Source organism: Alligator mississippiensis, chromosome 1, assembly GCF_030867095.1.
Source record: "Alligator mississippiensis isolate rAllMis1 chromosome 1, rAllMis1, whole genome shotgun sequence".
Lineage (NCBI taxonomy): Eukaryota > Metazoa > Chordata > Crocodylia > Alligatoridae > Alligator > Alligator mississippiensis.
The window spans coordinates 203,718,508-203,744,686 of record NC_081824.1 but is presented as its reverse complement, the minus strand read 5'-3'; the positions used below and the strand labels follow the sequence as shown (position 1 = coordinate 203,744,686).

The following is a 26,179-nucleotide window of genomic DNA, read 5'->3' as shown; positions in this document are numbered from 1 at the left end:
TTACTTTTTAAAGATGACCTCTGCAATTCATTGCTACTTTTTATAATCTTTAGTCTTATATACAACCAAAGTTAGGTAGCTGGAGACTGTTTAAATGTTGCACATTCTTCTTTCATTCCGCTTACCCTTGAGGTATAGTAGAAATCAATGGCACACATTTTCTTTAAAGCTCCTTGCAATTGTTTACTTTTCAGGGTTATTCAGTTGTTTGATTCTTTTTTATTGATTGTATTATTTTTCCCTACCCATGATAACTTTATAGTTCAAATCTTTATGCTGACCTTTAAAAACATCCCTATTATCCAACCCTAGCTTACGGAAGGGAAAAAAAATCATATTTTTGCACTCATAATTTAATCTATCATCTCAGGATAACATTCTTTTGTCATGTGAAAATACAGTATTTATGCAAAAGTCAAGATTTTGTGTGTGCAATACATTTTATTGAAGCAACTTTATAGGTGAGAGGGACATAGATAAGTTTTGGGTACCATAGGGCACATCTCCACATATGCTACGGCACTTCATGGGTCACTGCTGACACTACTGCACAGTAGTGTTGGCAATGTAGCATCTTGTGTAGATACACTTACTGTGCCCTTCTTCAGGTTATTGAGGAGAAAAGCAGAGTGGTACAGCATATAGAAAAAAAGCTGGTGAAAAACTCCATATGTAAATAAAAACAGGATGACAGAGATATTTCTGCATGTTAATTTTCATCATCTGGTGAAGTGAACTTAGGTTCATGAAAGCTTGTGCTTATATATGTATCTTATTACTTAGTGTAGAGGTTTATATCCACCCTACCTTCTGACTAACTTCAGACTAACACAGCTAACTACCTCTAACAAAGATATTAACATATAACTAACCGACCAGAACAATGCAGTAACAGCAGTAAGAAGGGTAACCTGATAAGACTAAAAGCAAAACCATTTAAGGGGATTATTACCATCAGTGGAGTGCAGAAAGGGTAGTGGTATTCAGGTAGGTTATGAAGTCAACCTCTGTGTTAAGTCCCTGATTCTTAGTGTCCAGTAAGTTTAAGAATTTTTGCATATGGGCCCATTTTTTAAGGTTTTTCATAAATTTCCCATGAACACTGAGAGGTCAGAAAAGGAGACTTTTTATACAAATAATCTATTCCTACCTGTGTTCCAATGTCTCTGTCCTTTATCTTTTTTTCCTGTGATCATTTATTTTCACGCAGAGTTTTTGCCTAGTTTCCCACCACATGCTTTCCATGTGGGCATGTGATGCACTGGGGGCACATGTATACATGTTTTACTGCTCCACCGACTAATTTGCTGCACAGTAAATCATTACCATATACATGTGCATAGCAATTAGGGTGCTGTATATTAATTTGCTGCACTTCTGGATAGTTCCATCACTTACAAGTAGTAGCCACCAGAGCAGTAAATTACTGCCCTTAAAATTATGTGTAGATGCTTATGTCAGGATTAATTTACTCTCGCACAAATCGAGTCACGGTATATTCAGTCACATTAATTGCAAGTGTAGATGCTCCCTGGATGACCTGTATCACATTCAGGAATAACCAGGGTACATTCTATGGGGGATATTGAGTGTTGTGGCAGTACAGATAACTTGACGGGTTTTGCATTTACAGGAAACCCTTGCTATTCACAGAATCATGATTCATGGATTCAAATATTCGTGGTGTGCCACACTTTCTTTGAGCGGCATGATCACACTTTGTTGCTGCGCTTTTTACATTCAGTACGTTGCAATATTTCAGCATTGATCCATACCCTTTATCATGGCACCTAAAAGAAAAGCAAATGATAGTGTGAGTGGGCTAAAAGGGGGAAAAAAGTGATGACTTTAAGCAAGAAAGTGAAATTATTGGATAAGCTTGCGAGTGGACTTAGTGCAGCCTCAGTAAGTAGAATGTATGGCATTAATGAGTACACTGTGTGATACATTAAGAAAAAAGAAAAAAAAGCATAAGGGATAGAGTTGCTGCAAGTGCTCCATCTAGTGCAAAAGTGTCATGTGTGAGTCGTGATCCCATAATGGAGAAAATTGAAAAAGCATTAAGCATTTGGATTGAAGATATGGCACAGAAACGAGCACCCATGGATGGCCCTGTGATTTGAGAAAAGGCTTTGAGCTTATGGAAGTATTTTGCACAAGCATCACATGGTGAGGGGAGTAGTGATGGCAGTGCAATTTCATTCACCGTAAGTAAGAGGTGGTTTGAGAAATTTAAAAAGAGGCACAGCAATTGGGCTGGAGAAGGAAACAGCCGGATTGCTCAGTTTCCTTCTCTAGCCCCACAAATTGGGCTGGGGTTGGGAACTCAGCCCACATGGGCTGAGTTCCCAGCCCTAGCATAACCATGTGCTGGGGAAATGAACTCAGCCCAGTGATCATTGCACTGGGGTTGGGAAGTCATCCCAGCTGGGCTGAGTTCATTTCCCCAGCATGATTGTTACACTGGGGAGGGGAACTCAGCCTGGCTGGGATGTCATCCTTTCCCCAGCCCGATCTAGCGCTGGGGAGGTGGACTGAGCAATACGGCTCAGTTCCCTTCCCCAGCCCCAGGTAGGAGCACCGGCTTCTTCCTTTATCTGGCAGGCAGATCAGGGGCCCTCAGCCCTGGGAGGAGTGGCACAGCACCAGCAGCCCTCCCGGGGTTGGGCCCCGATCTGCCTGCCAGATGAGAAAGGCTATTTCTAGCTTCCCCATTATAGCCAATGGGTGAAATGTAGAAACAGCGTTGAAACAGCCCCCCTGTTTTGATAAAGCAAAACAGAACAGCCGTTTAACTTGAAAAGAAATTCAAAACAAAATGCTGGTCCATCCATGTGCATCTACACATGTGTTTGATCCAGGATCAGTTTACTTGAGAGTAAACTACTCATGAGTAGACACTCCCAGACAGGTGTCTACACATGCAGGGAAGTGGGAGAAGATTTGCTGCTAATGGCAGCAAATTGTTCCCATTTCCTGAGGCCCTGCAATGGGCCCATGCCACCACTAGTGGGAGGACCTGGGTGCTAGCCCAGGGGCTGACAGGGAGCATTAGGCCAAGAGATAGCTGTCTCCTGGCCAGAGCTGAGATATTACACCCTACCCCTAGAGCTGCCTGCTGTCATGACAGGGGCAATGTCCGCCTACCCCAGCAGCAGGAAGCCACTGGCCTGGCTCCCTCATCAGGGCTGGGGAGCCTTGGAAAGAGTTGCAGGGGAGGGCAGATCTCAGCCCCTTGGTTTGATGTGCCTTGATGGGACAGCTAGTAGCTAACTCACTGCTAGCTGCCCCACCATCAGACTGGGGCAGGGGGCTGGGATCTACCCCATCCCTGCAGCTCTTTCCAAACCCTGTTCCTTGAGCACCCATTGGGACATACGGCTTGGCCCTGCCTCTGACCAGGACAGTTCCCATTCCCTGCTTCATAATTGTGGGGAAGAGGCTGGGGAGCCTGTTCCTTGCTTAGCTCCATAGCACAGAGCTGGGTGGGGAACAGGCTGGGGAGCTTGTTCCCCACTCAGTTCCATAAGCAGAGTTGAGAAGCGAACAAGCTCCCCAGCCTGTTCCCTACTCAGCTACATGCTCGTGGACATAGTCCCCACCTGGGCTCCAGGGGCGGAGCCCACCCCAGCAGCAGGCAGCTTCTGGGGGAGGGGAGCAATCTCTTGCCTCTTGGTGGATGGCTGACTGGGAGCAGATTTGCCCCAGTCAGTTGTCTACACGAGCGCTATTGTGCCATTCCTAATCAAAAGTAAATTTAATACTTGCATTTGCAGGTAGTAAATTTACTCACAATTAGCATGGTTTACTGTGTAGTAATCATGTGCACATGTAGATGCATATGCTTGCTTTGCAGTAAACTACACTACTGTAGAGTTAAGCATCTCGTATAGATGCACCCAGCAGAAAGAAAATCCACATTGGCCACATACCCTTGTTTGTTGCCTGCTTGACCACACATGAACACTAGAGGTCTGCAAAATGGGCCATATTCGATTCAGATTTGAATTGGGCCTGAATTGGGGACAGTGACTCGATTAATAGATTTGGATCACTGTCCCTGATTTGATTCAGTCAAGTCTGAACCTGAAGATTTAATTCTGATTCAAAGAATCAGCAATTCAGCCATAGAAGCAGCTTTAAATGTTTTTTCTACATACTTCGAGGTACCAGTCATGATTCATGAATGCTGCGATGCTGGGGTGCATGGAATGTCCCACAGGAGCATGGGGATGGGGGCCCTGTGTGCTCGGTGGTGAACCCAGAAGTGGACTGGAAATATTTCCAGTCCACTTCTGGATCCACTGGGGAGCACGCAGGCCTGCCACCGCCCCCCCCCCCCCCCGCACACCCTCCCCAACTCTGCGATCAGCCATGGGGGGACCCTGGGTACCCCCCCAGACCCAGGACGCACCAGTCGCTGAGCCATGGAGGTGTTGGGGGGGGCCGGCACACACCCCAGGGGACCTGAAAGTGTACTATGCAGACCACTGTATAGTTGGGAAGGAAGTGGTTCTGGTCTACTTCTGGGTCCACTGCCAAGTGTGCTGGGGAGCCCCCCACACTCCTGTGGGACGCTCCATCCACCACAGCATCTCAGCATTGATGAGCCACCTGGTACCTTGAGGTAAGTAGAAAAAACATTTAAAGCTGCGTCTATGCCTGAATCACCAAATCTTTTTTAATCTCGCCGAATCAATTTGGAGGGATCCAATTCTGTTCAGAGAGATTAAAGGGTCTCCTGATTCAATTCAGATTCAGAGATTCAGCCACTGAATCAGGCTGAATCTCTGCCAAATCAAATCAGTATCATCAAATAATTACAGCTTACACTTGAAAAGGACCAAACCTTGAGAGAAATATTCCCAGGCCCTTGCTCTGCTTCTAGCTTTCCAACAGCTCACTAACCTCACCCAACTCATCAGAAGCAAACTCTCCACTAATTAACAGGCAGCAAAGGGGACCTAGCCCTGTCTTAACAATAAATGCAAAACCTGTCATCTGTACTGCCACAACAATCAATATCCCTCACAGATCCTGGATATAGGTGCATGTTCTTGTAGATGTTTCAGGCTGGCAGCTGTGTCCTCATTATGTAGGGTATACTAGTAAAGCCTGGTGGCATCCACGATTGCAAATATGACCTTCCTGGGGAGGTGGTTGATGTTTTTAATCTTGTTGAGGAAGTTCATTATGTCTTGTAGAAAACTTGCTTTTTGAGAGATGGGTGGTTTCAGGATAGTTTCTATTAATTCTGATAGCTCTTGAGGTACAACAGTTGGATATGATGAGTCTGATAGGGTTACTGTCTTTGTAATCTTTGGAAGCATATAAAATGCTCCTTGGAGTGTGAGAGTTGGGGATTAATGCCAATAGTTTCTCTTAAAAGTGGGAGTGGAAAGGATTTAATAATGTTTTCCAGTTCAAGAGTGAATATCGGGGTGGGTCCTCCCTGAGTTCTTTATAGTAGCATTTGGTGTCAGAGAGCTGTCTATTTGCTTCATTGAGCTCCTCCTCTGTTTACTAGTTTGATTATTTTTTCACTTTTGGATCTTAGCAACTATATAGCTTTTCCCTCTGAAGGAGAGAGATTTTGGGGGTCCTGGCTTTTCCTAAGAATCTTGCTCTTAGTTTTCTTTCTAAAACAGTTTATCTAGCAGTCCAGTTGTGGTTCCATCCACTGTCAGATGTTCAGTGGTTATTTTTTGTTTTCCTTATTTACGCATATTTTTATATATTATATAATGATGTTGATGCCGTTGATGCTCCAGAAAAACACGAGGGAAGGTTTTTTTTGTGAGCGATATATTTTATTGAACACACTGTATAGTTGGGAAGGACATAAACACGGTTTTTTGATACCACTGTACCCTTCCTCAAGTCTCTGAAGAAAAAACAGACACAGCAGAGCTAAATATAGGTAGTAAAAAATAAAAATAAAAAAGGCTTGTGCAAAACTCCGTAACTGCTATAACTTCTTTTTTTTTTTTCCAGAGACCTGAGGAAATGTATTCTGGTACCTGAAAGCTCATCTACATCCCTCCAGTTATATAGTTTGTCCAATGACATTGATCTGTGCCAGTGTTCCTGCTGGGACTGCTAGAGGTTCATGAATAGAAGGTCTTGTCCCTCTGCTCAGGGACAGACTGATCACTATATTTGAGTTAGATTGTCAGATTGATATGGACTATGGGGTTTTTTTTTGCCTTTCTCTGCAGTGTGGGGCATAGCACTCTTCCTGGGATTTCTTGAGCATATATTAACAACCTTTAAAGCATCAGGACATTAATCACCATAGTCCCCCTGCTTTATCTGTGGAAAGTTAAAGCATTGTCTTGTGGTATATCACGGTTAGCTATGTAGTTTTGCTAAGAGGTTAGAATACGGATTTGTATAGGATGATTTGGATAGGGATCCTCAGGCAAGGGATAGAATTAGATAATCTATGGAAGACCCTTTCAGCCCTACTTCTCTATGATTCTATGGCCCCATCTACATGTTAAACTTAAGATGTGCTTAACCAGTTAATCACATCTTAAGTTGTCACCAGGCCACATGTTCAATCTATTAATGGCATGATAAAAGGAGGAATAAGACACAAAGGTATTCCACAAGAAGTGTAATAACTTTGTAGTTCCTTCCTATCATGCCATTAACTGAACTTGTGGCCAGGGGCTCCTATGCCTGGGAGCCCCATCAGTTGATCAGGGCTCCAGGCTGGGGGCCATGTAGACCCTAGAGCCCAGAAGCTCACAGCTAACATGGGATGCAGCATGCACTGCTGTGCCTGGAAGCTCATGTCAGCTGTGTCTTCCTACTGCAGGGACCCCTGGGGCACCCCCACAGCTGGGAGCCTGGGTGGGTCAGGGGATAGGGCTCCCAGATATGGCAGGGCATGGTGCACCCTGGGGTTGGGAGCCCCATCAGCTGATGGAGCTTCCAGCTGCAGGAGCTTGCTACTTGATGGTACCATGTGTGACATGCAGGAAGCATGATTGTGGGGACTGCACATCAGATCTGATCATACCTTTACCTGAACATCTAGAGGGGCCCTATGATTTCACCCCCTTGCTTCTTTCATTGTGTGTCCTTTTGCAAAGCTTTTTTCTATAAGACCTAAATGATATATCCTGACAATGCAGAGTGCTTCCCCAATTTTCTCTCACCTCAATGGGAGTTAAGGTCTTGCTGCTCTCAGCAGCATGGAGAATCCAGTGAGAAGAGAATTTACGATCCGCTGTTGACCTGGTTTAAGCGATGGTTAGCAAAGTACAAGTGTGTGTAGGAAATATGATTAGGAAGACATGCTAAAGAACTGGGGACTTTTTAAAATAAACTAAAATAGCCTGGTGTCATTTCTAATGTAACGTAGTTCCAGTCACCTTGGGCAATCATGGTTGATTTATAGGGTTATATGGCTTTATTAATCATTAAAATCTACCTCAACATGGATACATAAAAATCTAATTCAATGTAAAAGTAAAATTTGATCAAGTACTAAATTGAATTTAAATTCCATCTAGTCAAGATGCTGAATTAATTTTAGATTTAATCTGTGTGTACAATAAATTGATTAAAAACTTAAATCTATTTGAATGCTAAACTGATTCAACTGACTAAAATATTGAACCAATTTAAACTTAAGCAACACAAACTAAAGGACAATTATACTGAGAACCGAGAAATTGGCCAAAATGATCATGGAATATGCTTGCTATAATAGGTCTCTAGTTATCATTATGGAGGAATGACAGGAAAAAGACATAAGAAATAGAAGGAGAGAGGTCTAGGTAGATAATATATTTATGTCCTGTGCATATCTACTTTCCTAATCTTCCTTTCCCAGCATACGTATGTATGTACTACTCAGTACCAGTATTGTTGGAAGATCTGAACAGTAGCTGACTGGGGATTTTCCTGTTATTGAGTTTGGGTTTCATTTTACAAGAAAGTCTGCATTGTAGGGACAGCACTGCTGTGATTATTAATGTGGTGTTGACATTTTGGAAACATAGGTTCGGAAGCTACACATTTGAGAGGAGATGTGCTCACTCATCCTTGTGAAAGTAGCAACAAACAACTTCAAACAATCTCCTATTGGAGTTATGACATGGCTGTGATGGTGATGTTTTCTCACTTCCCAAGTTATAGGACATATAATATACACTCGCTATGGTGAAAGACTAGGGGAAAGAAAAATGAGACAACCACCTTGTATGATGGAGTTTAAAGACTGAGTGGTCAAAGTAAAGGCAAAAACTGAAAGCAGATGGAATGATGGTCATTGTACATATTCTTCTTGACATAAGAGTTATATATATTTTTATATATATTTCCCACTGACCTTTCTGATCTTATTTCCCCACTTAAATTTGGCATGGAATTTGTTTATGAGAACAGGCATACAAACACTGTACTCAAAAGCAGAACAATAAGCAGTTACACTAGAAGTTAAACATGCATAGTACAGTTATACAAAAAAATATTTAGGTCAGACAGAAGACTTAATCCTCTCTACAGGATTACACAAATAACTTGGGAAAAGAAAAACTTAATCTAATAACCTAAAATATGGTTTTATCATAATCCTAGTGTCTCCAGCAACTCTGAGTGGAGAAGGAAAGAAGGGGCATGAGAGTGGAATCAGAATAAGCAATTCATACACTATGACGGTATATATAAATTTTAAACAGGAAAGCATGCAGCACAATGTTGGCACATTAATAATAAATGCTACTTTAAAAAAATCCACTTTCCCAGCTTGGAGGCTTACAAAGCCTTACCAAAGACATCACTATTCACTACTTCCTGGGTCATGGTCAGAGTTCTCACACCTGTGAAACACTAGTCTACCTAACCCCTGAGCTACCAGATGGATTATTGAAAGCAACCTGCCAAAAATAGCTACAAAAGATTGACATGGAACTGTCACTATCCTGTGGCAATGGTGAAGTGCAGCTATCAAGGAATTTTAATGACTTTTAAAAGTATTCTCTCTTACCCAGTAATTCATTTTTCCCGGCCCCCTCTTGCTGTAGTTTTAACCATATGGCCTACTTATTCTCAAATCCTTAAACAAAAAACCTACACAGAACATACATATTTCTGTTTTCTGCATGAACTATGTTTACAGAATTAACACTTAACACAATTAGATCCAGAGAAATCATTGTGTTCCCCACATTTCTAACTTTTGATAAGCCCTTGTGGAATTGGTGAGGGATTGGCCTAGTTGATTCAGCTACATTTTCAAATCATAAAAATGTAGAGTCCTGTTCACAAATAGGTTTAGAAAACTTTCCTAGAGGAACAGATCCCTTCACTAATGGTGTGATGCTGGTCCATGTAATACTTCAACTAGGTTTGAAACCAACTGACATTATCAGTTCTTTGTTCTACACCTTGTATTTTGATCAGCAGCACCTGTGCAGGAACCTGGAGTGTTACTACAACCAGTGACAGCAACTAGTTTGAGCAGTATTTTGCTCAACTGGTTTTTCCTTGTTAAAATCTGACTAAGCTTTAAACAAAAGTTTAATAGGAAAAGAAAGCCTGTAATAAATGCAAATGCTCTCATGTGGGGATCCCTCTAATTTACCTTTACTGGTTGGGGCTGCATCTGCCTGCTGAGATGCATATGAGAGAAGCAACACATTGTATATGTACATAGGGATAAGGGGCAGTAGAAATTAATGAAGTTACCCTTTCTGAAATCAGGATCCTAGTATGCCTACAAATCATTAACAAATTGATGATGAATTTGGTGGAGGAGGTATCTCTTTTGAGGGGAAGTTGGAGAAATGTTATTAAGAAACATAATGAAAGGCTGTAATTTCATTGCAATGAGGAGGGATGCATCTTGGAAAGGGTGTTAGTAATAAACACTGTGAGATTTCTAATTCTGAGTAAAAGAAGTCCATTAACTCTTATTTATAAATCATTGTCTCCCATTAAGCTTTAATCACAATTCCATAAATAACTCGTGTCTTCCACCAGAAACATTAAGGCTTCGCTGAAGCCACAATTCAGCAATGTAACTTCCAACATGTGCCTTATTTTAAGCATAAGAGTAGCTTCATTATTTATTTCAATCGGACTATTGACATGCTTACATTTTTAGAGATAGTTAAGCATAGTTAACTTCCAGTGACCCTTAAATACTTTGCAGAATCAGAGCCTTGAGGAATCCTGGTATCACTACCAGGATCACTGCCAATAAGAAACTTTTGAAGAGTGAGATCATGCATTGAAGTTAGTAGTTGCTAATTCTAAGGAATGTTAGTCTGGGTTAAGATTAACTAGTGTGAATGATCAGTCACATGCTCAGGGTTAATACCCTCTCTAACATGTACTGCTAAGACCTGCTGCAAGAGGACTGGTAAGCAGGGGCATGGCTAGGAGGATGCAAGTCTGCTCCATGCCTGTCCTCCATGTCACTGTCTAGACATGAATATGCCAGGAACAAAGAGGGAAGGACCCTCCCCTCCATGCCACTTGGATCATCACCTCCACCACCCTCCAACTTTGATGCTCACCATCAGCCCCTAACCCTTCCTCGAATCCTAAAAATCAGCCCCATTCACTTCCAAATGATTTCCACACCCACTAATTGGCCCCTCCTCCCCCGATCAATATCCTATCACCACAATCAGCCCCAAAACAGTGGCAGTGGCAGCAGTAGGAGGGTATTCTGTTAATCCTAGGCTCCCTGCAGCCTTTGCTAACCCCCATCCCCACCCATGTGTTGTTAATCCAGGGCCACAGATTCTTAAATGATAGTTAGTCTATATGGTAGTAATCCCTTCTGGCATACTGGAGGACAGCAAATGGCTGGTTTTATCTCATGTGAACACCCATAAATTCATTTGAGCTGGGTAGCAGAGCTCAAAAATAATCCTAGCCTGATCTGGCATAATTTTAAGACACCTAAAGGGTTCTTAGATCATGTTAAGAACACTTAAAATTTGAATGGTCACACATTAAGGCTCATTAACAAGTACTAATTGTAATGTATAATATCACCCTAAGTGAATTTATGAACTACTTGGGGCTTCTGGTTGCAGTGGCAACTCCCCTTCAACTGACTACTCTGGTAACTAACACCACTTCCATCCTTTCTCTCTTTTAATATAGCAGTTACCCTAGTGGTGACAACTGCAATTTTTTTCAGGTGTTCAGTTGAAAAAGTAGAAGGAGCCAATACTGGACCACTCCCTTAAGACTGTTAACATGTGTTTGATAAGGACTCTGAAAACAAATAGATTAATGTTTACTACGCATTTTCAGAGACCTAAGAGAGGTATATGTTTGCAAGTTAGAAATAGGAAGATGCCACACACAATGTAGGAACTGACTGAGACTATTTATTCATTCAACATTCCATTGTTTGATCAATTTCCCCTTACACATCATCTTTCATCTGTAGAATCCAAAGCAGTTGCAAATTCTTCTTTTTTTCTATGTGAGCCAACTTACCTACAGAAAAAGTCAGAAAACTTGCTCAGCATCATACAGTAGAACTAAGCACAGACAGTCAAAAAGTTCAAGGCTGAATCTATTCGGTCTTTGCAGGTTAGTCTAAAATGCATAGATTAAATTGAAACAGAAGTGAACAGATAATTTACCTTTGATTCAGGTAATGCAGCCACCTACCTGCAGTGGCTCAGGCCAGAAGCTGGGGACACTACAGCACGGCTCCCTGGCATGTACCAAGCATGGGCACTTCCTTTTACTGCTACCCCTGAGGTCTCTGGGATTTGCAGTCCAAAATCCCAGCATCAGGACTCTGCAAGATTGTTCATTACTTCCTCTTCCTGTTTTCACATGCCTCTGGGATTTGTAGTCCACAGTTGCAGCCAGCAGTAACATTGATAGGGGGAAGGAGTGTTTAACTTCCCTCCCTGACCCTAGACCCCAGCTGGGGTTTGCCTGGGGGGTGGCATTCCCCCCTGCAAACTGGGCTGCATCCCCAGCTGGGATTGCCCTCCCCACTCCCTTGTCAGCCAGCCCTCACTGTTCCAGATAGGAAGCAGAGGGGTGGGGCCAGCCCTGTTCTCTGGGACAGACAGCACAGCCCAGCCTGGGGCTGCAAAAGATGCGGGGGCACTGTGATTTAACTTGAACCAGGAAGGGATCTGGGACAGAAGTTTCAGAAACTGGTTTAACCCAAATCAGTTAAGTCTGATAACTTCAACCATCCAACCAGGTTTATATTAAACCAGCTCCAGCCATTTTGAAACTGGTTTATGTGCACTGAGCTTCTGTTCTGTTACAGGTTTAAACCAGTTTCTGGTCACTTAAACTGCTTTATGTGTAACTTCTGTCCCTAGCCTAAATGGCTGAGATGCAAAGAGAATCCTAATTTCTAGACTTCTGGGTAATGTTCTGCACAGTGGATAATTCTGCCTTTGTTAATACAATATATGAGCAACCTAGAATTATATGAATCTAACTTTGTAACTTCAGACATGTGTACTTTTAAAATCTCAGCTGCAATGGATTTTTTTGGTAGGGAAGGGAAAGAGGAAGCTCTCTATGCTATTCCAAAAGAAGGCATGGGACAGGGTGTAATAAGATATTCAAAGGAGATTTAGGGTCTGACTCTTACTTATTATCCCTTACCGTACTCTTCCTGAATCTTACATTACATGCCCATCAGTTTCTGAATTCCCCTATCCTGCAACTCCAAACACAGGAAGAGTCAGAGAGGGGTAAAGAAGGCCTGGAAAGAATCAGAAAGGGGAAAATGGTGCAGCTGTACTGCACCCCCAGGCTGTAAGGTGGCTACAGACCCCCCACCATAGCTGTAGAAAGAAGAGCTGTGTGGCTAGCAGAAAGTGGAAGCTTTGGAGAGGTACAAGAATATCTGCTTTACTTCGGGATAGGCTTGTGGGCATAACATTAATTAATCAGACTTTTTGGTTTGGCAAGAAGATGAAAATTCCACACCATCTAGCAGCTCGAGAGAGCTCCTACAATGGGGCCAAATTCACCTTACTCTATAGCAGTAAGAGTGCACAATCACACTTACTTGGTGAATAGCTAATAAAAAAGAATTAAGAGAGAACAAAGGAAAAAAAGAGAGTGAAAATCTCATGACTTTTGCAGCCAAACTCAAGATTCTGAAGACCCTTAGCTACTCACCCTTTTGGAGTAAGCAATGCTATACATACAACTGACTTATATTTATTGTGGGTGGATATACATAATACATTTCTGCCTAGTATGTTCTTAGAAAAAATATATTTAAATATCACATGTCCAGTGTGATGCTTAATGTTTCTATTTTTAATCAAAGTTTCCTCTGTCTGTCAAAGAAACGGGTTATTATTGAAGGATGTTTGAAGGTATTTGAGGACAAAGACTCAAGACATTTCATAACTGAAGGGAACAAATAGTATATTTACATTAGTGGTTCACTAAAAAATGGCAGAATATTTTACCAAACCTTCCATTAGAGAAAAAAAAAATCACCTTTTGGAGGAAAGAGGGACTAAGACATTTTCAGTCCTTAATAATTTTTTTTTAAATTCTAAGTGCTTGAAAGCCAGGGTTTATAATGGATGTGTTTTCTCATCCATAACTGCAGCCTCAGTGCACACAATTGAAATGATGCTTTTGTCTCGCTAATTATCTTTGCTATTCCCAGTGCTTAAAGGCACAAAGTTACTGATGTTCAGTAACAAAGTTTAGCAAGCTGGCTTCTTTTAATTTTCTTTCTTTCACAGAGAAATATTTGTACAAGGTCTTCAGAATACGTACCAGATTCATAGATAAACAAATGGAAACTTGTTTAAATTAATAAAATGGAAAAAAGGAGTCTGAATTCCACTGTCTTCTGTATGCAGAGCAAAGACCCAGAGACAACGGAAAAATATGGCTCCTTTCACATGGACTTCTGCTAACCAGGTCTCAGAGGAGTGCTAGAATAAGCAAGGAGAAGGAGGAGAGAGGTGCAAGGCAGTGGATAATGAGATTTTTTTTTTTTGTCTGCTGACTATTGCACCCTCTCTCCTCCTCCTCAGAGTAAGGCAATGGGACAGATTCAGAGATTTACTAAAACCTGTGGAGTGGTACCCTGGTATTTTTTCCTACCTGGAACCTTCTCTGCCAAACCCAGCTATTTCTGCCTGGTAAAAGGGAATAAGCAAAGACCCTGTATTTCTCTAATAATATCTTTAGAAAAATAAATTCTCTAACACTTCATATCCTATTAATTATATACATACAATAAAGCTCTGATCTTGCATCTTAATTAATTCCCCATACCTTTATTGTTTTCTAATATTCCACATGAATGGGCTTCACGGATTTCTTCTAATTAACTTCAAAAAGCAGGGTGTAGGGGGGCAGGAAGACAAAAAATATTAAGTGCTATTGTTTAGGTACCTTCATATTTTGTTTTCTGTGTCCTAGATCAAGTCTTTTAGGAACAGCCCCCCAAAAAGAATGCTCTGATACAAAGTAGTAAAGCAGAGCCACTGAAAGTTAGTGAATTTAGGAGTGCCCCTGAATACAGAAAGAGGGTTTGTGCTGCTCTATCTCAGTAATAAATTCAATTTACTAACTTCTCCGTGTCACTCCAGGTCCACAGGGCAAGGTAGCAGGCCATGGCAGAGCCATGGCTCATCCTTTTCTCTTCTCCTTTTAGCAAAACCCCCAGTTTTTCTTTTTTTAATATACACACACACACACACACACACACATATACGTATATATATATATATATATATATATATATATATATATATATATATATATATATATGGTAGATATGCGTCCCCTTGCCTTCCCCAATTATTTCTGGCTTTTCTTTCTCTCCCTCTCTATTCCCTATAGACAAGCATAAGCGAGCTCAGACTTAGGATAAGCTTTAACATTTTTATTTTGGTAGCAAGTTTTTGGTTTTGGATATCCACTGTTTTATATTGTATTATTATTGGGTTTGTATTGATTCTTACTGTTGTATATTGTATTATTATCATTTTTGTATTGATTTTTATTGTTTCAAATGGATATTGTATGGTTTAGGCCTGTGTTAGTAAGTAAATCAAAGTCATGTCAAGTTTCCATTTTATATGTCAAATCTCCATCTTGTGTCCTCTGCCTGGGCATCCCATGTTGCAACTGTATGAGTCACGTACCCCATGTAAATTGGTTCCCAGATGAATAAGAATGATTGGGAATGATTCAAATACAATGGTAGCAGGCCTCTACTGAATGGCCTGTAATGACTGGGCCATCACCTCGCATTGATTCATCTAGGAACCATGGACCTCACCCAGGAACAGAGAAAAGAACCAGCATTTAAAAGACAAAAGTCACTGCAGAACCAGCAACTCTGTCATTGTACCCCACCATTACAGATACCTGAAACTGCACATCCCTGCATGGAACACACATGCTCAGTATGCCAGGACCTGACCCTTGCCTGGGCATGCCTCCTGTCACTAGGGTCACACAAGGTCTGCCCCTATAAAAAGGGACAGTGAAGACAGACCCAGTGGGATGCCTTCTCCATCTGGACCAGCACTATGCCACACCACCTATCCACCTTACCCCTCTAACTTCTGTCTCATTTCTCCCTCTCCTGCTTCTAGCTCACTGCTGCCTTCCAGTCTCTCCTGCTGCTTTTCCTGTGATTTTTGCTGTCCCCCTGCTCCTACTGCCTTTTCCCTGTGACTTTCTGCTGCCTTTTTCTGCTTTCCCGCTACCCTGCTGCCTTTCAGTCTCTCCTGCCGCTTTTCGTCTGATTTTCTGCTGTCCATCTCTCTGTTTTCAGGCTACCCCCACACCTTCTGTAGTCAGCCTCCCCCCCGCCCCACCCCCGCTCAGCAGCTTCCCAGATCCTTGTGGCAGTCCTGCAGTTTTCTTCAGCAGATGGAGCCTTTCTCCAGCTCCCAGCACCTACTGTTGCTCCCTGCAATTTCTCTAGCTGCCCCAGAGCCATCCTCTGGCTCCCCACACCCAGAGTTCCTCTTTAACACCCACACTATCCCTTAGTCTCATTTTCCCTGTCCCCACCTACCTTTTCAGCTCCCCCATAGCTCTGGCTCCAGTCCCAGCCTCTGTGCCAGCATCGCTCCCCTGTTCTGTAGGCTTTGGGCATTGTCTTTTAATCAATTAAGATCAATTAACCTAAAGTTACCCCTGAGCCTCAGTTCTTCAGCCCAGGCCCCTGTAGTCTACCAGTTCTAATCCTGGTCCTGGTGATTTTCACTCCCAGCAACTTTCACTCCCTACACTCCTACTTTCTTACCTTAACCTTACCCCAGTTACCCCAAGCACACACATACACACTGTACCATCCAAGTTAGGAACTTACCTGTGTGTATGTGTAGGTGGGTTGTATGTGTGTGAACTGGTGAGTGTGTGTGTATATATATGATACACCTCATGTGCATGATATACAAATTAGTAATCTGTGTCTAACTTTAGTGGTGTATAATGTATGTGCTTGAATTGGTGATAGGTATGCATGTGCCTAGGCTGGTTTGAATGTGTATGTGCCTGAGTTGGTAGTGTGTGTGTGCGCGCACAATATTGAGATCCTGAAAGTTGGCCTGACCCTACAGAGCAACAACCTTCTAATCCATACTGTAAGGGATATATATATAATGGTCAGGCATATAGGAAACTAAAGTGTCAATACAGCAAAGCCTTGTTAGAGTGGAATCTGTTGCAGTGGATTCCAATATAACAGTCTCATAAAATCATGGGAAAGTAGTGCTGGAAGGGACCTCACAAGGTCTAGTCTAGCTCCCTGCTTAAGGCAGGATTGTTTCTAATTAAACAAATCCAGCCAAGTGTCTGCCTAATCTCCTCTTAAAAACTTCCAAGGATGGAGATTTCCTAGTTTCTCTAACTAGTGCTTGACCAACCTCATAGTCAGAAAGGTCCTCCTAATCTCCAACCTAAACTTCCAATGCTGCAGCTTGAAGCCATTGTTTCTAGTCCTGTCCAGCCATGAAGAAAAGCCTCTCTATAATCAGCCTTCAGGTATTTGATGACTATTTTTAAAACCCCACTCAATCTTCTCTTTGCCAGACTAAACCCTAGGTATTTCAGATTTACTTCAAAAGCCAGGCTTCCCAGGGCTCAAGTAATTTGTATTGCTCTATGCTGGACACTTTCCAAACTGTACACATCCTTCTTGAAGTGTGGGGCCCAAAATTGGACATAGCACTCCAAGTGAGGCTTCACTAGTGCTGAATAAATTGGAAGAATCACTTCCCTTGATTTGCAAGTGACACTCAGGCTAACACAACCCAGTATGCTGTTGGCTTTTTTTTTTTTTTGTAATAAGAGCACATTGTTAGCTCATATTCAGCTACTGTAATTTCCAGGTCCTTCTCTGCTTTAGTTGTGGTCATATGTATACATCATGCATTCTATTCTCATATTGCCATGTCACTGTGATTTGTTCACTCCTCTTAAAAATATAGGGACAGATTCAAGTTATCTTTTGTCCTTATCTCTTATATGACTAATGTGAGCAGGATTTGACCTTCAGACATGGATAACCGCCAGAAAGGAAAAGATTTATCAGCTAAGTTACTCTCACATTGAGGTTACGAAGTGCACACATTACTTATTTTTTGTGAGAGGCTCTTCTCATTTCTCACTCTCACCTCCATCTCAGAAGTCCCAAAGTGTATGTCTACATCATATCCCCAGCTTCCCACAGAGGGCTGGTCTGATTTGTACCTCTTCCATCTACTCCCACTTTTACTCCAACAGGCCAGATCCAGAAATGTAACATTACTGTCATGCAAACCTGAGACAAGGATCTTCCAGGTGACTAAAGGGGATGGCCCTGCTTCAGCCCTGTCAGGAACACCAGCCATTTAATACAGGCATACCCAAAGACTTATGCAGTAGCAACCACATCTCTAGCTGGAGATGGCTGAAACAGGCATCCTCTATGACCTATCAAAACCAGAAGGAGCTCAACAAATGCACCTGTGATTTGATTTTTTTCCGAAAGGGCTGAGCAGACAATGTTATAGTTAGTAATCTGTTTTTAATAGCTAGGTAGTTACTTCACAAGGATTTTTACTTTTGATACTTTAGCTCATTCATTTCTTATTTATTCCTATGTTGTAAAACAATTATTAGGAAGAACTACAGTTCATGTGAACTGGTCCTGCTTAACTGACCTGAGTCATATTCAGAGGTTGTTTCCTCGGTGTGCAATTGAAGCAACAAGATAGCACAGGGAAAACTTGCATTGTGACTGCCTGTGTTATTCAAATTCTTTGGTTCCTTTCTGCATGCTCCAGGAGAGGATGGCAATCCAGCTCCTACTATATCCTCTCCACAACTTCTCTGGACATCTCCAGCAGATCACCTAATTGGTTGCACAGACTACAGACCATGCCAAGGAACACCTCTAAGCTATTAGGCTCCATTTCCTCATGTTTCTGTCCCACCCCTACGGTAAGGGATAGGGCAGTTCTACCACTTTTGATGAGGAGGCCCCTGGGTGAGCCAGCATCTATTTCAGATTAATTCCTCTATCACTGGGAATAGTAATGGGTTTATTAATGTCTGTGCTTTTCTTGAAAAATGGGAGTCCTACATCTATGCCTACATCTCACACTTTTCCCACTCCTCTTGATGACTTTCTGTCTCTACATTTCCCCATATCAACTTCTAATGCACACACCAGTTGTGGCCACACATAGTTGGTTATCTCTTCCTGCCAATACTGGCCAAAATAGATTATTAAAAACCCAGGAGCACAAAACTTGTCAGGGAGATCCTCTGTATCCCTGGGGACTTATTTTCTGTTCACTGGTTATTCCATGTCTCTGTACAATGTCCCTTCAGGGGTGTCTACTGACTCCTTATAAAGGCTATTGAATCATTCATTTTCAGTTTGGTAGAAGCTTCTAAAAAACCGCTTCAGCCAAAATGGAATTTTTTCAGAACACTGACAAACTGAAACAATTCCGTTTGGGTTGAAAGAAATGTCTCATTAGTTCTGAAACAAATTGTTTCATTTGTAATAAAAGTATGAGACTAAAGTCAGAAAACCAGCAAGGAGAATGTGGAGGGGCAGAGGCCCAGATTTTCAGTCTTGCATGTAGATGGCATAACATGATGTTTCCTAAAGCATGATGTTTACTCAAATTCCTGGTCATCCCAGAAGGAGTACCCGAGGTTTCTGTATACAGAAACTTCGTGGTTGGTTTTGTGAATCTAATTCCAAAAATGAAAGTGGTTTGGAGAGCATGAATGTTTTGAATTGCTGAAATGGTTTGCTAATATGTTTCCATTTTTTCCCATTTTAGCTAAAACTATTTGCTGCATTTGACCCAAATATGTAGAAAATATGTAGAAAATGTAGGGTTCACCAGAACTGCATATTTACCCCAAAAAAGTCCTTTCTTCTTTTTCAACACCTTCACAGAGCACTGGGCTCTGACCTTATTTTCCTACTTAGTACCTCATCTGCTTCCTTTCACTTATACCTTCAATCACTCCACTTCATTCCTGTTTTATCATTTGTTGTCCTTAATACCCATTCTTGGCTTTTGTGACTCTCTCTCCTTAAGGGCCTTTTGTTAAAAGGTCTCTTCTTAAGGGTCTTTTGTTCCGGTGGGCCCTTCTGGGATTTCAAATAGTATGATCCCATTGATCATCTCTACGCTCACTTTCCTCTTAATATACATTATTATCTACTGAATTTGTCCCACACTCCATCATTTTCAGTTTATATAATTGAAATAATTATACATGTTGGCATTTTTTTTAAAGTATCTATAGCTTTGTCACCCGCATTGTTAATTATTCAACTTGACAAATCTCAGTGCAATCAGCAGGGCAATCTTTAACAGCATCTACTATAGAAAGAGCAAATGTGTTCTCTCTACTACTGGGCAAAATGGCCTTTGTACTGCATTTAACAAAGTCTTTACTCCTAATGCACCAGCTTACTGAGGCGTGCAAAAGTCATTTCCACATTAATCTACACCCGAAAAGGCTGCTCTGATAAGACTTGGCCTCAGTCAGTAAATCCTTCTCAGCTCATCTTGGTACTACTGCAAGACTAATTGCACAAGCAACAATCACATATCTAACTAAGGGATTGACTTAATTTTAAGCTCTCATTGAAGCTATGCTGTTGCACAGCTAACTGCTGATTTGCTGTACCTAGAGTATTAAGATGAACCATATTGGTGTATTTGTGCTGACATTACTTCTAATAATAATAAATTGTTTCCCCATCCCCCCCACCCCTTTATTAAACCTAAACACATGTATTTCTGGCTATGGTAGCTAAGTTAAATTATTTCTAGCACTCCCCTTATAAATCCTTTACAATAACATAATGAAATAGAAGACAGCAAATTAAAATGAGTTCTTAAAGTGCTGTGGAACAGAAATGTAAAACTTTCAACTAAAAGGCAATAAACTTTTTTTTTTTGGATATAATGCAGCTGAAATTAAGGTTCTGTAATGTTTTTGCAAATGGCTTTTATTCCTGCCTTGGAGGCCAGGGTATTCCATGCTGTAGGAAAAGATTACAAAGTAGTAGTCAATTCTGGAAATGCCAGTTTCTAAAAAGAGGATATTTTCAGTGTAGCTAAGCAGAAAATATATATAACAAGCATGGAGCACAGTGGTGCAGTACTATTTCAACTTAGAATACCAGATGTACCTTATTGATCTTGTACTACCAGATATTAAAAAATGATGGTGCATGTCCCCCTGGAATTGTGTAACTGGCCTAACAATCATGATATATATATATATTTTAAATGTACTTTTTGCCATTAGAGTTTTTAAGGTATATTTGCATCATAATTTGAATCTTCCTCTCTACAACCATGGGTACTGGAAGCTCACTTTTGCTTTTAAGTGAAAGCTGAAGACTTGGCAGCTCTTCTTCTTGCCATTCCTGCCAGCAATGCCAGTTGGTATATGCATGGGTCAAGCCACAAGCCCTCATTCCTTCCCATGCCATGGGACATGCTATATGCCTGCAGAAGAGAATGGATTTGCTATTGCAATTCTGCCTAGACATTCTTGCACCCTCATTTTTACACCCTCTCTAGTGTATGGGGTACATATCTTAACAGGTAAAGAAACCCAACCCAAATCTGTCCCAATGGGTGCATCCACACATCCAGGCACTTGCACTTGCAGCAGCTCAAATAGGAGTGCCACGTTTGAGCTAGGGATTTTTGCCTCAGACATGCACCTTGGTGTGGGGCAAGTTGTGCCACTTGGGGCAAAATAACCCTGCCCAACTCCTCCCAGATCTGCAGCCAAGGGGAGCTAGAGCCTACAGCAGTATAAAAACCTGCCCTGGTGAGTAGCTCAGGGCTAATTGCCGTCAGGAGCTTCACCATTTCCTTGCCTGTGCCAGGCTGCTGCTCCTGCTCCTGCTCCTGGCTTGCTCTCGAGAGCTTCTCGGGGGAGGTTAGCCATGCCCCTTCCTGTTGCTCCTGATGGCTGTTGCTCCTGATGCTGCTACCTTCTGTTAGGATCTTCTGGGGAAAGTGGGCCATGGGAGGGGGTCTTCTGCTGTGCGCTGCTGCCCCCTCTCGGGGGGGGGGGCACCGTATCCCCACTGCACTACACTGCACCCCAGCACCATCCCTCAGCTTCTGCACTCCAGTTCCAGCCTGCTGCCCAGCCTGCCACCAAGCCATGGCTGGGGTACAGCCCAAGGAGGAGGCCTACACTGCCTATGGGCCCCTCCCCCACCATCACTGTAGGTGCTTAAGGGTGCCTTTCCTACCCCACCTGTTTTGGCAGGCCACTCTCCACCTTCACTTTCACTTTCACCTTTACCTGAAACACTCCTTGGGTGGCTGACCTGGATGGCCTCTGCTGCTGCCACTGCTGCCACCTGTGCTGCTGCTGCCCCCTCAAGAGAGGGGAGAGATTCCCTACTGCACCACCTTGCACTGCACTGCACCGCACCTGCACTGGATTACTTCCCTAATTGGCTGTTTTCTTCTGCACTCCCCCATAGTTGCCTCAATGCATCTGATCCTTTGCCTTGTTTCCTGCCTGCTGCCTTGCTGCTAGGTGCCTGAATGGAGACCTGACGGGCTCCTGGACTGAGCTTTAACAAATGGAGCCCCTCCAGCACTCCAGCCATCTTTTACACCTGCCTCAGAAGTCTCCTCTGTGTGTTTTGTCCTTGTGTGGTAAGTCCTGTGGTCCACTCCCCCTTGCCCTGGTGTTTGCTGTGTGGTTGAGTAAGCCAGCTTGAGTCTCCCCAACCCTTGTGTGTCCCCCTTTCTCTGCATTCCCCAGGCCTATGCCACACAGTTTCCTGTGGAGCTGTATCTCAGTGAGCTTCAGCCCCCTTCCCTCCACAGCCCCAGCTTGCCCCTATTGGATTCACTAACCCCACTGTGATTTTTTTTTAATTTTCTTTTCCCTCTCCCTTATGTGAAGCAATGGCAGGGCAGGAGCCTTCTGCAGGGGAGGGAACATGCCCCCACAGAATCTCCTGCAGCCCCCACTATGGGAGCAGATTCCAGCCAGGCTCCCATTGGGGCGCATGTTCCTACAACCCTCAGCCTGGGGGCAGAGTTCAACTGACCCCCTCCAGGGATAGACAAGTCTGTAACCCCCACTGTGGGGGCAAGTGGGACACTAATGGGGAGCCAGCATGGCCAGGAGGTCTCCCCTGGCCAGGCCCCTCCTCGAGGGGCTCCCAAGCCCCCCCCCCCACACCATTAGGGATCCAGGGCAAGGGCAATGCGAAGGGCTCCTCTTCAGCCTCCTCCACAGCTAGGATTGGGAAAGGCAAGGGCCCCACCCCCAAGCCTAGACCACCAATGCCTGAGGGGACCAGGTGCACTATACCAGCCAGTAAACAGACTCAGCCTGCCCCTGGCCCTAGCCTTGGCTACACCAAGACGGCCCCCCAGTGGAGGAACCGCAGCTACATACAGGTGGCTGTAGGGTGACCTGCAGCCCCAGGGCCTGGACCTTCCACCACCAGCCCTTCCAGCTTAAGCACCAGGGCCCCCTTTGCAGCATTCACCCACAGCCACAGGGTAAAGTGACAACTACCTGAGCAGGGGAACCTGCACTCTGAGACCTGAGTACAGGCCCTGGCTTGAGTGGTGGGGGCCCCCAAGATTGTGGCGACCTCCTGCTTTTGTGGCAAGGAGGTCTTTTTTCTTCCTTTGGAGGCTGCTGCACAAAAGGTGGTAGAGAGGGGGCTCATGGTGGAGGGCAAGTACATCCCCCTTGAGCCACTAGAAGAGCTGGGGACCCGGGTGGTCATCAGCTCCATCCCACCCTATATCCCTAATTGGGTACCGCTCCCTCAGCTCCAAACTATGGGGAGGCTTCTCTCACTCGAGTCCCGATACCCCAGCCTTAACCACATGTGCTAATTCCTCCACCAGGCCATGATCCAGCTGGCAGGGCGAGAATATCTGGAGGCTGAGGGGTGCTTTGTGATTCCTTTTCAGGGGCTCTTGGTAAGGGTGCTTTATATACTGGGGACCTACAATGCTTCTGGTTTTGGTCCTATTAGCACTTGTGTCACAAGTGCCCATGGGCTGGGCATGGAGAGCATCCATGGCTCCCATGGGTGAGAGGGGTTCCCCTGCCACCTGTTGGGGGCATCCAGTCTCAAACATTGAGGGCTCATCCCCTCCCACTGCCATGCTACATACTACATACACACTGTCAAATAATTTGGGAGAATTCTCACAGGTTTGTTCTCCTGGTAGAAACATTTACCCAGAGCCACATGTACCAACACTCAAATGCTGAGGCCCTGAAGAGTGAAATGCTTGCAGTGCTGAAACTGTTCAGCCAAGAAAGGCCCCTATGCATACATCTAAGCATGCTCTGGAGGCTTCCTTTGCCTGCATGGCAAGAGCTGGCAGCAGTGCATAGGCCAGCTCTGATTGGTGATCCAGGCTGTCCATGGTCAGCTTGTGTTTCTCTGCAGCACAATGTTATGAATATCAATGTGGCATGTCCTGTTCTCTGCTGGAGCAGCAGGGTCCAGTGAGTGACATACTGTCTCCCTGAGGCAAGGCAAAAGTTGAAGGACTGCAGTCTCTTCTGAGAGAAACCATGGAATATGCAGACATTCACTGTCTCAGAAATAACTCATTTATGAGTGATTTAACCCTGGTTGTTACCCAGGTCATTTTTTCTCCTGGAGAGGCCATTTTTTACTCTGGGAGAAAAAGCCTGAACATCTGTACAGTCATGGTTTCTTCTGGAGAACAGCAACTCTCCCAGGAGAAACTGAAGGAAATTATACACATCATTTGTTTGCTCCAGTGCACTGGAAATCCAGTGTGTCGAAGCAGACTCCATTAATCAAGTCTATGGAGCACACAAACTGACATACCCGGTGCTACATTGTATGCATTTGTATAAACAGCAAATACAAATGCATCGGCGCTAAGAAAATGTCAGTGGTACACTTTGAAACTAAAACACATTTGATGTGTTTTAGTTCAAAAGTGCACCATTGCCTTTTTCTCAATGCTGACCTGCATTTTGCTGTTTATACAAATACATGTGATACTGCATGTTATATACATGTATATGTAGACCATAAATATCTGTACAAGGCCATGGAAATGTACCAGTGAAACTTCTCAGACATATCTATCATACCCTAAGCATACCAGAGATCATCCATAACACCCTAAGTATACCCAGATTTGTAGGGTATGAATGGAACCAGACTATGCAGAAAGTACTGAAAACACATTGTAGATCTACTCTTAATTTGCTTGTGTTTCTGTTACTGTGTTCCAGGTGTCTTTTGAAAGGAAAGATGAAGAAAACATCATAACCATTTTGAAAAAGAAAATAGATCCATGCTTGTGTGCAACGTTGCTATCAACTTAAATTATACATGTATATAACACAAATCTACGAAAAGATGTAGTTGCAGCTTCAGTTCTATTTAGTTACTTTTGCTTATATGTAGGGTCATTTTTTTAAATAAAGACATCTCCTAAGTCTAACTCTTATCTTTGGGTTACATGTAACTGTAGCTCAAATGTCATTTCTAAATAAACAGGTTTAAAAAGTTGATACTATTTGAATTAAACAGAAAGTAATGTAAATATTAATAGAAACACCCATCAGTGTGCAGACTTACATATTATACAGTCTCAGGCGATGCACTATTTAACTGATGCCATTTCTTCAGCTTTAAAGAACCAGAGGTAATTATATTGCTCTATCTACTACCCAAAAGAGTTGTAAGAAATTATTAATGTCAATTTTGACCACATAAAGTACCATAATACCCAGTATTTGAAGTGTCTATAGGTTATAGGGGAGAGGAGAGCTTAGGGTTCTGCACTTGCTTTTTCTTGTTCATGAAAATGCAGCATGTTTGGGATTTTTATTTTAATATTTAAAAGTCTACTTTATGTATTACTAACTTTGCCTACTGCACATGCTTACATAATGTTTGAGATTTAGAATACCATTCTAAAAAAATGAAATCCTATTTAAATATCAAGTGTGTTATGTTCAGAATGACAGCCAGTTACCATATTACCTACCTGGTCTAGCAGATTTTGAAAGGCTTCAGCATTCCAAAGCAAGTACTTACCCTCACTAGGGCAGGAGTGCACAATTATAGATCAGCTCTCAATGGTCAAGAAAATACTGTTATAAGTAAATAATATTCTACACATCACCACTTGGATCCCAGATTTAGAAAAATGATAATTTTTTCTTCTTCAAAGTGACTGTTGTTTTGTCTCTAGCTCAGCTTAAGAACCTTTTACTTCTGTAACTGACCAACACTATATTCCACTTTGGATCACCCAGGCATTCTCTATAGGCATTCTCCATGTAGAATCAGTCTGTTTCCTATTCATCCCAGAGGAAATTCTGATTTAATGGGAAATTTAGGCCATGTTAAGAGAAAAAGAGGGGGCCTCTCCTCCCTCCTGGCTATAGAACATCAGCCCCAAGAAGAACTGTTACTTAGGGCAGCCTGGCACCCAAAACCAGACCTAAGCAGGAACCAGAGCCTAAGCCTGACTAAAGGGTGAAAGGTAGACTGGTTACAACTGAGCTTAGAGGCATGGGTTGGCTGCAAGGGGAGCAGGGAGGCCAGATATTAGTAAGTCTGTGGGACAGGACAGTTTTTCTGAGGTGTTTCAATCTATTTGTGGGGCAGGCCAGGGCCCAGAGAAAGGATAAGGCA

General features: G+C 42.9%; 2 long non-coding RNA genes across 2 annotated transcripts in view; one reads left to right on the top strand and one right to left on the bottom strand.

Moving 5' to 3' along the window:
* LOC109285662 (uncharacterized) overlaps positions 1–26,179 on the bottom strand; it is a 161,359-nt gene that overhangs the window by 108,858 nt on the left and 26,322 nt on the right. The gene's annotated exons all lie outside the window — the stretch shown is intronic.
* LOC132250045 (uncharacterized) lies at positions 21,786–25,347 on the top strand. The gene is made up of 3 exons (XR_009461647.1): positions 21,786–22,166; positions 23,385–23,459; positions 24,766–25,347. It is a non-coding gene; the product is annotated as an uncharacterized LOC132250045 (long non-coding RNA).